The sequence below is a fragment of the Carcharodon carcharias genome, chromosome 3 (assembly GCF_017639515.1).
Source record: "Carcharodon carcharias isolate sCarCar2 chromosome 3, sCarCar2.pri, whole genome shotgun sequence".
Classification (NCBI taxonomy): domain Eukaryota; kingdom Metazoa; phylum Chordata; class Chondrichthyes; order Lamniformes; family Lamnidae; genus Carcharodon; species Carcharodon carcharias.
In genome coordinates this window covers 203351306-203362115 of record NC_054469.1, presented here as the reverse complement: position 1 = coordinate 203362115, position 10810 = coordinate 203351306, and the positions used below count along the sequence as shown (strand labels likewise).

General features: G+C 43.1%; 1 non-coding gene across 1 annotated transcript; it reads right to left on the bottom strand.

The window, feature by feature from the left end:
* Positions 1-7305: 7305 nt before the first annotated feature.
* On the bottom strand, positions 7306-7555 carry LOC121276625. The gene has a single exon (XR_005942707.1). It is a non-coding gene; the product is annotated as a small nucleolar RNA SNORA53 (small nucleolar RNA).
* Between the last annotated feature and the right edge of the window lie 3255 nt (positions 7556-10810).

The following is a 10810-nucleotide window of genomic DNA, read 5'->3' as shown; positions in this document are numbered from 1 at the left end:
ATTTCTGAATCTCAGCCAAGCCTCATTATGCTTACTTGGCATGGGGAGCAAGAGCGGCCAAAGGGGGAGTGTGTTGGGGGGGTTGGTGGCATACCTTGGCATGGGAGGCATGAGAAGGACCTTTTGAACTTAACTTTCAAAAGGTTCCTTCATGCATACTGTGGGTCTGAGTTTCTGTGAACTATGACTCTTTGAAAAGCTGGCCCAGCTTTGTGAAAATTAGAGAGGACTCGGACATACCTATCTCCACAATGGAGCCAGCCAGGTCAAGAATGCAGGATCCATGCTCACAACCTGAAACAGCCTGCAGCCTTAAGAGGCTCTAGTGAAAATCAGAGACCCCAAGAATGGGATTTAGAATCCCAGAATTGGGTCATGCATATCATTTTCACTCCTCCAAAGACTCTCCCCAACTCCATGAAAATCTGTTTTCTTATTGTCTGTGATTAAAGTGTTTTGTGTGCTGAGGTTAGCAGGTTTTGTGGTAAGTCCCAATTTACATATTTTCCTGCAGCAGGCTTTTAAAAATAAAAAGAATTATTTATTATCACACACTTGCCTTGGAGGTTTAAATGTTGCATCTCACATATACTATCATATACACAAAGATTAGTTTCAGAGGAAGAAAAATCCAAACGAATATAAGTAGTAATTATTTCAGACTCTTTTATAGGATGCCTGTAGTTTCCTAGGTGAATTGATGTTTTAGTTGGAGAGGTTGTCTTGTAAAACCAAAGGATTCTCAGTAAGCTGAGAGGCTCTGAAGAAGGGTCATATGGACTCGAAACATTAACTCTGTTTCTGTCTCCACAGCTGCTGCTAGACCTGCTGAGTTTTTCCAGCATTTTCTGCTGTTGTTGAAGCTGAGAGGCTTCTTGTAGTTGAATTGCCGTGAGGTTGGTTCTCAAGTGTACATGAAGTTGGAACAAGTTGGGGAAGAATTCCTTCATCCACCTTCAAGGTACAATTGTTTTTTTCCTTGGCTGCGTAGTTATCTTGCAGCTGGTTGACAGCTTTTCAGATGGTGTTTCAGATGATACCTTGCCAAGGAAGTGACCCATTTAATAAACAAATTGAGATGTTAATTACATTATTGAAGTAAAAATTAAACAACATTATGCAGCATTTAAATCATTGCCAAAAAGCTAGTCAACACAAAACACAGAAAGTCCAGGAACTCATTAAAAAAAAACCTTGAATGCCTTACTGTTGAAAGAAAGCCAAACACCTGTAAGAACGTGAACAGTAAACAACATGACCCTCAAGGATTCAAAAAAAGATTGATGAGACTTAATTTTTAAAAAATGTTTTTGTAGAATACTAGAATATAATGCACAAAACCAATTTGTTTTGTAACAGCTGCAGAGACGAGGACAATTTCTTAAAAAGCTAACAAACAGACACACAGCTACACAAACATAGTTCAGCCATCTTTAGGGCACAAAGAGTTAAGTTCTGAGAGAATTCTCCTTAAAAGGTTAAGACAAAGACACTCCATACTATTAAGAAATTATACTGGATTGTAAGTATAATCTTCTTCAAATCAATATTTGTTTAAATATCCAAATTGTTACTTAAGGTGGATTCAAAAATTTTGTGTAATCTTAAGTAGAATTGTCATGTTATAACTAGCTTTAATTACTATCTCTTCTACGCTATAGTATTATTACTATAATGTAATCTATAATTGATTCTTATAATAAATATTCATAAGTATAAAAGAATTGTCATCTCATACTTATATCCTCATGAGCCCACATATAGATAACAATATCCTAGAACTCTTAAGTTAGGATTCTAAGTGCTGATATTGGTAAATTTAAAAAGAGGTTTTTTTCCTGCTATAATTTACCTGTAGATATATTCTACCCTGAGATAATTTTGCTGCTTTGAAAACTCCTAGGAGGGAGGACATTTCATTTCAGGAGCCAGGCTATAACTGGTAAAGCTGACTAAGTTCCTTTAATGATCTCAAATTTCTCTTTATTGAGGTTTTAAGCTAACAATAAGTTTGACTGGGTAGGTTTGCCTTGCCAGGAGGTAAAGATATCACAATCATTAACAATCTGTCATGAGGCAGAATTTAGCCCTTGTCGGGAGGGCTCAACGGGGGTGGTTGGGAAGCTGACCGCTGCCCGCAATCAAGGCCGAAGGTGATTTCATGCTGGTGAGCCAATTAAGGCCCGCCCAGTGTGAAACACAAATGACAGTGTTCAGCACTGCCTGTGCAGGCGGGGGAAGGAAGGCAACTGGGGCGAGCACAAATTTTGCACATGCGAGTGCACGTTTGAAAATCTCCCTGAGGCACAGAGCTGCCTCAGGGAGATGAAGAGTTTTCAAAAAAAGTAATAAAGAATTGAAAAATGTTATAAAACATGTCCCCCTCATGTGACTCTGTCACATGAGCAGGGACATGTTATTAATTAAATTTTAAATTTTTTAATTTCATTTTTATTTGCTTTTGGAAACCTCATCCCATCCGTGTTTGAGTTTTCTTAAAAAGGACAAAGGCCGCTTGGCCTTTTCGCCTGCCTGTCAATCATATGTTTGGACAGGCAGTGAAAAATGTAAGTTAATTGAGGCTTTGATGGCCTTAATAGGCCTTTTAATTGTCAGCGGGCATGCTGCCGATACCCGTGCGCTCCCACTGACTGAAATATTGCGCCACTGCACGTTGACGCCGGGATGTTAGATATAGCTCTTGGAGTGAAAGGGATCAAAGGATATGGGGAGAAAGCAGGAGCAGACTATTGAGTTGGATGATCAGCCATGATCATAATGAATGGCAGAGCAGGCACGAAGGGCCGAATGGCCTACCCCTGCTCTTAGTTTCTATGTTTCTATGTCAAAACACATCATTTAATGCTCGAGCAGATCGGGTGCATGCCTGCCCTCAGAGGTAAAAGTTTTGCCCATGGTGTTTCTGATCAGGATAGCTTCCGCTGATGTTTTTAAAAAGCGACAGCAAACATGACTGTCTTACCCATGTGACCTATCACAAGTTCAATGGCCTTTCCCATATAGTGTTGTGTTGGGCTTTTCATACTTTGAGTATTTGGAGACAGCCAGGGTCTTTGTAATTTAATGACGCATTTAATTAAAATTACCCTTTCGAATGCATTTCATGACAAGTACAGAATATTCTTCTCTTGCTGGTGGCAAGCTTGGAGGCAGGAAGGCCATGTAATTAGGTGGGGTGGTGCCATACCTGAACTCCGTCACCTTTCCACTTCCACCAGAATTAGGTTCTGGTCAAGAAGGCCCATGGCCAACCTTCCTGCCTGCTTCTGCCTGCTGCTACACGCCTCTCTGATGCTGCCCTCTTGGTCTATAGCTGCAGGTCTATCAAATTCAAGCTAATGCTCTTTCAGGTGCTGGTGTTGGTTATCCTGGTCCTTGTCCAAGGTCCAATCTAAGGCAGTTAAAGTTCCACCCATCCTGGTGTGATTCACTAAACTCTCAGCAAGAGTGCTATGAACAAACCTTTTCCCATTTGCAGGTAAGAAAACAGCTATGAGTATTGAATACATAGTGCAATTCTTTCATGCATTTGATTCAGCCCCCACTATTGCCATTGTGTTCTCACCTTGCTTTCATGGGCAGGTTTTAGGAAGCCTAGGAAGCCCGTGGATTTTTTTTTATTCCTTCATAGTACGTCCACATCACTGGCTAGGCAGCGTGTATTATTCATCCCTAATTGTGTAGGTACACTAGCAATGATGTTACAAAGAGAGTTCCAAGATTTTGATCAGTGACAGTGAAGGAACAGCGATATAATTCCAAGTCAGGATGGTGTGAGGCTTGGAGGGGCACTTGAGGTGGTGGTTTTCCCATGCACCTACTCTCCTTGTGCTTCAAGGTGGTAGAGGTCTTGGGTTTGGAAGGTGCTGTTCAAGGAGCCTTGGTGAGTTCCTGCAGTGCATCTTATAGATGGGACACATTGCTGCCGCTGTGCATCACTGGTGGAAGTGAATGTTTAAGGTGCTGGATGGAATACCGATCAAGTTGCCTGTTTGCCCTAAATGGTGTCAAGCTTCTTGAATGTTGCTGGAGCTGCACTCATCCCAGCAAGTGGACAGTATTCCATCACACTCCTAACTTGTACCTTGTATTTGGTGGACAGGCTTTGGGGGGGTCAGGAGGTGAGTTACTCGCCACAGATTTCCCAGTTTCTGACATGCTCTTGTGGCCACAGTATTTATATGGCTAGTCCAGTTCAGTTTATGGTCAATAGTAACCCCCAGGATGCTGATAGTAGGGGATTCAGCAATGGTAATGCCTTGACATTCAAGGGGAGATGGCTAGATTCTCATTTGTTGGAGATGGTCATTGCCCAGCACTTGTGTGGTGTGAATGTTACTTGTCATTTAGCAGCCCAAGCCTGAATGTTGTCCACATCTTGCTGCATATGAACATGGTCTGCTTCAGTATCTGAGGAGTCGCAAATGGTGCTGAACATTGTACAACCTCCTTTAAACATCACCATTTCTGACCAAAATCCCCACTCAAATTACATTGCAATTGCAAACTCATATTGCATGAAGCAAGAATTCACTACACACTTAACATTAATCTTGTATATTAGGCATTTAGGACACAGCATGCCTATTAAAAAAAGGGCCAGTAAGCCATCTGAGATACCGGTCTTGCCAAGTATCTGCATCTACATTAATATTTTTATAGTCCTTGGAGATCAAGATCATTTTTTTTCTCTCTGTACCTCTTGCAGTCTGGTAATTGTAGGTGTAAATTAAAAACAAATCTCTCTCAAACTGCAATTGCTTTGAATACTGTTCTTCATGGATGGATTGATTGAGAGTGAAAAGAGACATAAAGGTAATTTAGAAGAACTCTACAATGCTGCTAAATGCATTTTCATTTCAATCTAGGTTTCTCATGGCTCCCCTGTAAAATACACCGCCATTTGCTTCCACTGCCACTCCAGGCTGCCTGTTCCATAGGTTGATGATTTGCTCACTGAAGTCATGGAGTGGGGGGGGGTGGGGTGGGGGGAGGAGGAGGTGGGGTGGGGGGTTGGTGGCAGGGGGGGTTGGGGGGGGTGCTGCTGTGGCGGTAATGGTCGGAGGGAAGGTCATTGATGAAGACCCTGAAGGTTCTTAGGCCTAGGACGCTACCCTGAGGGAACTCCTGCAGCAATGTCCCAGGACTGAGACAGTTGACCCCCAACACCACAAACATCTTGCTTTGTGCTAGGGTGCCAAACCAGTGGAGCATTTTCCCTATGATTCTCACTGGCTTCAATTTTGCTAGGGCTCTTTGATGCCACACTCAGTCAAATGCTGCCTTGCTGTCAAGTGCAGTGACTCTCACCTTATTTCTTCATTTCAGCTCTTTTGTCCAAGTTTAGACTAAGGCTGTAATGAGGTCTGGAGCTAAGTGGCCCTGGTGGAAACAAAGCTGAACATTAGTGAGCACAAGAGGAAACATCCTCTCCACATCCACCCTGTCAAGACCCCTCAGGTTCTTACATGTTTCAACCAGCCACCTCTTACTCTTCTAAACTCCAGCAGATACAAGCCTAGTCTGTCTAACCTTTCCTCATAAGACAATCCACCCATTCCAGGTATTAGTCTGGTAAACTTCTCTGAACTGCTTCCAACGCCTTTACATCCTTCCTTAAGGTGACGAATACAGTACATAATACTCCAGATGTGGTCTCAATAGTGCTCTGTACAACTGAAGCATTGCCTCCCTATTTTGTATTCAATTCCCCTTGCAATAAATGGTAACATTCTATTAGCTTTCCTTACTTATTGCTGTATCTGCATATTGTCCTTTTGTGATTCATGCACTAGGACACCCAGATCCCTCTGCACCTCAGAGCTCTGCAATCTCTCACTATTTAGATAACATGCTCCTCTTATATTCTTCCTGCCAAAATGGACAATTTCACATTTTCCCACATTATACACCATTCGCCAGATCTTTGCCCACCCACTTAACCTATCTATATCTTTTTTAGCCTCCTTATGTCCTCTTCAAAACTTACTTTCCTATCTTTGTGTCATCAGCAAATTTGGCAACCATCTATCCATCCCTTTATCCAAGTTGTTTATATAAGTTGTAAACAGTTGAGGTCCCAGCACTGATCCCTGTAGCACACTACTGTTACATCTAGCCAACCTAAAAAAGATCCATGTATGCCTACTCTCAGCTTCCTGTTAGCCAGCCAATTGTCTATTCATGCCAATATGTTACCCCCTATAACATGAGCTTTACTTTTCCACAATAACTTTTTATGGGGCACTTTATCAAATGCCTCCTGGAAATCTAAGTACAGTACATCCACCAGTTCCCCTTTATCCACAGCACATTACTTCCTCAGAGAACTCCAATAAGTTGTATAAATATAATTTCCTTTTGACAAAACCATGTTGACTCTGCCTGACTACCTTGAGCTTATCCAAGTGCCCTGCTATAATTTCTTTAATAATAGCTTCTAACTTTTGCCCTACAACAGATGTTAAGCTAACTGGTCTGTAGTTTCCTGCTTTCTGTCTCCCTCCCTTTTTTGGATTATGCTCCCTTCCAATCTAATGGGACTTTCCCCAAATCTAGGGAGTTTTGGAAAATTAAAACCAATGCATCAACTATCTCACTAGACACTTCCTTTAACACCCTAGGGCGAAGTCCATCAGGGCCCAGGCTCTTGTCAGCCCGCAGCTCCAACAATTTACTCAGTGCCACTTCTCTGGTGGCTGTAATTTTCCTGACTTCCTCCACCATTTCCATTTTCTGGTTTATAGCTGCTTCTGGGATGTTACTTGTATCCTCTATAATCAAAACTGATGCAAAATGCCTGTTTAATTCATCAGCCATCTCCTTGTTTTCCATTATCAATTCTCCAGACTCACTTTCTATAGGACCAACCCTCACTTTGTTAACTTTTTTCTTTTAAAAATATTTATAAAATCTCTTATTATCTGTTTTTATATTTCTGGCTAGCTTTCTCTCATACTCTAATTTTTCCCTTCTTATTAGTCGTTTAGTCATAGATTCTGTTTAATTGTCTGATCTGCCACCTGTCTTTGCACAAATATACACTTTTTGTTTAAGTCTGATACTATTTTTAACCTTATTAGTTAACCACAGATGGTGTGTCCGTCTCTTGGACTTTGCAATTGCAAAGTAATTTGAGTGGGGATTTTGGTTATTTTTCCATTGGGAGAATTTTTCCTATGGCGGGCGTGCTGGGTGGGAGCGGGCAGGGACAGGCACAAAGCCGATTAAGGCCTGCCCAGTGTAACAAGCGGCCAGTATTTAAACCAGATGGATTTTGATAAACGTGTCCACACAGCAGCAAAGTCCTGAGGGCAGCAACTGCCTGGAGGAACAGGTTGTTCACTTCAGAACTGAGGGGTTACCGTGCAGGTATATTACTTTAACATGCCAATGACTCAAGTACCTTTGACTGTACAACCCCAAGTTGATGAATGTCACCTGCCAGCCCACTGGAGAACCCAACACCAGGGTGCAGAGATCTACCAGCAAGGCAGAACAGATACATCCCAAAGGTGGATCTAAGGAGCATGTGTTTTCTTTAAAAACTGTCCCAGACAAGTTTCCAACTACTCGCATTCAAATTTACAAACTCAAATAATTTAGGCGCAATTGCTAACATCTAAAAGAAGCTTTAAACATTTTGTATTTGCTGATCAGAGTGATAAGGTGTGGTGAAACAGCACAGCAATCTCCCTGGGGCACAGAGCTGCCTCAGGGAGATTGAATAGAGAATAAAACATTTTAATAAATTAAGTAAAAATGTATTTAAACATGTCCCCTCATGTGACAGTGTCACATCAGTTGGGACAGTTTGTGAAGTTAGGAAAATGTATTTAATTGTTTTATAAAACCTTCAGGAAACCTCATCCCGCTGGTGGATGAGTTTCCTGAAAAATGGGAAGGCCGCTTGGGCTTTAAGCCTTCCCACCAACCTAAAGGTTGGACAGGCAGCATTCTTAAATACTTTAATTACTTTCTTAATGGCCAGAAATCTAGGCAAATCCCAGTGCTCTGGCATCTTGGCTTGCTTGATCATTAGCATTACTGAAGAAAGAGACATGTCTAAGCTTTTCATCTTGCACTCATCAGGACGTTTCACAAGAATACCAATTTAAGGGGAAAAGTACAATTTATACTGTATGTGAATAGAGTGCTAATTGGTTGGCAAGTAGACTCTGGTCAAGGCATTGCCATGGAGAATGCACCAGTGATGGTGACTGACAATTAAATGTCAAGCATTGTTTGGAATTTAAGCCAGGCAGCTTGACCCTGATTGGTCCAGGCATTGCACTGAGCAATGGGCCAGTGACTAGCTGTCACTTATTTAGCAACAAGGTCACATTGGATGTGATTCCGCGATTGGACAACATTTCCTAAATAATCCTCAGCGTGCTAAAAGTTACGCTGACAACCAATTTAAGATTGTCAGTCAGGCTTGCAGTGTGGCCCATTTGTGTGTACTGGAAGCTACATATATTAATACACAGGGCCCTGTTCTTTGCAGACAGAAAGAACATGTACACACATGGTGCCTGTTTCAGCTAAACAAAATAAGTGACAGCCATTTGCTGACTCATTCCTCAGGACAATGCCTTGACCATGCATTCTCCATGGCAACATCTCTACCAATCAGAGTCCACTTGCCAGCCAATCAGAACTCTCTTCACATACAGAATAACTTGTTGTTTTCCCCTTATATTGGTATTCTTGCTTAGTGTCTTGATGAGTGGAAGGTGAAAAGCTTTGACACATCTCTTTTTTTCAGCAATACTCAACTTCTGTGCTGCTAAATGACTATTTGCTTGATTTTTGTTGAAGTCGACTTTGTGGGCCATAGCAAAAAGGGCACCTGTGACCGCATGAATGCATTTGTGCATGGGCACTTGAGAGATCCTACAGAGATCCTCAGTGGAGCCCTGAAAGGAGCCACTGGTGTAAAAGTTCAGAGTGGTCATTATCTTTGCAGCCACTGGCAACGAATGCCCTCCCAGTCCCTGTGGTGATAATTTATGCAGAATGTGGCAAACGTAGTCACCAGATCCCTGGACATGCAGAGCCGTCATCGACACTGAATCTCACTCATCTGCAGATAATATATGAAAGTTCTGTACACCCTGAGTCTTGTGAGCCACCCATAAATGGCATCTATGTGCGTCCAGAGGAAGTCCTGCTGGACCTTGGTCTTGAAGGTTTTGCTCTTCCCTTTGGCGAGCCAGGTGCCTCTGTCGCAATCTTTTTCTTCTCTCTTGCTTGTAAGCGAAAATGCAAGTAGCAATAAATCCAGGCTCCATCTTCCTGATGGTCTCCTCTCTGCAGTACCAATAAGAAACACACCAGAGTCAGCATTAATAATAAATGAAAGCAGAAAATGCTGGAAAAACTCAGCAGATCTGGCAGCGTCTGTGGAGAGAGAAACAGAGTTAACGTTTCAAGTCCGTATAGCTCTTCTTCAGAGTCAGCATTAGTCTCCAAAGGCACTCTTTCTGTCAATGACTCATCAATGAATGTGGGTTCAAGGGCTTTGTTCCCATGTCGGAAAGTACTCACCCCTGAAATGATGGCCAGTGCAGGGTGTGAATCAAGGTCTCCAACCCCCACCACTGCACCATGCTCCCCACCCACCAAACTAGAGGCCAAACATATAAAAAAACATATATCCCCACCCTCCCTGTCCACATCCTCAGATACCCCCACAATGCTTTTTCCCCAACTGTAGGCTGCAGATGCCTCCTCTGACTGAGTGTACCACCTGCAGCCAAATACGATTCCATAGGCACATGATGTTATGACAACGCCCTGTGCACAACATGCTGGGCATGATTGAGACTGGCCTCCCCCTTCAGGGACTGGAACAAGGACAGTTTTTGCAAGCTCAACAATGTAAACTGAAGCACTTCTTCATTCAGCATTCCTCCCATTCTGGCCCCAAATGGCTTATGTCACTGAGGCCGCTAACTGACCCCACCGCACCCTCCCCCCAAGTCATGTTTGTGGGTGCAACCTTCCCCACTCATACACACCCTAGCCCTGCAACCCCTTCTCCTGCCTAAGGCCAGCTTCCCCACCTTCCTCAGTACAGCCTTTGCCTGCAGCCCCTTCTCCTGCCTGAGGCCAGTTGTCCATCTTCCCTAGTCCTACAGCTCATTAAAAGCTACCCCCACCTTACCACTGGTCTGGTAGGTAGAGGCTTGCCTGTGATGCCCCCCTGAAAGTGATGTGGTGCCTGGTGCTGATTCTCTTGAGCGCTGCGTGATGCAAGGTAGACAAACGAACCTCGAGGTCATTAGTGAAGTGCAGTTCGCCAGATGCACGTCACTTATGTACCGTTATGAAATACTGTTTTAATAGCCCGCCAACATGCCCAGATGATCCATCATGGGGATATAATTCCAGCAAAGAGTCCTTATAATGAGGTGCAAATGTATTGAAATGACCCACCCGACATGCAGTGGTGGGAAACGCGGCCCGCCATTGATGGATGGAGCGCACAATCTCGACCTGGCTTTACAACGAAGTAAAACCGATTTTCAGCCTTCTTTTGACATTTTCCGTCCTCGCCCACCATGACACCTGCCGCGAATGGGAGCGGAAAATCCCCGCCAGCACTTCTGCATGGAATGTCAGCCTTGATTTTTGTGCTCAAGTTCTGGATGGACTTGCTGAATCAGAGACAAGCTAATGCAGTGTCTGTGCTACCAACTGAACCATAGCTGAAAAACACCCCAAGGAATGTTCGGAAAGCAAGTTTCTTTAAAAAAGAAATGTGCTGAAATATTACCTGATTGAG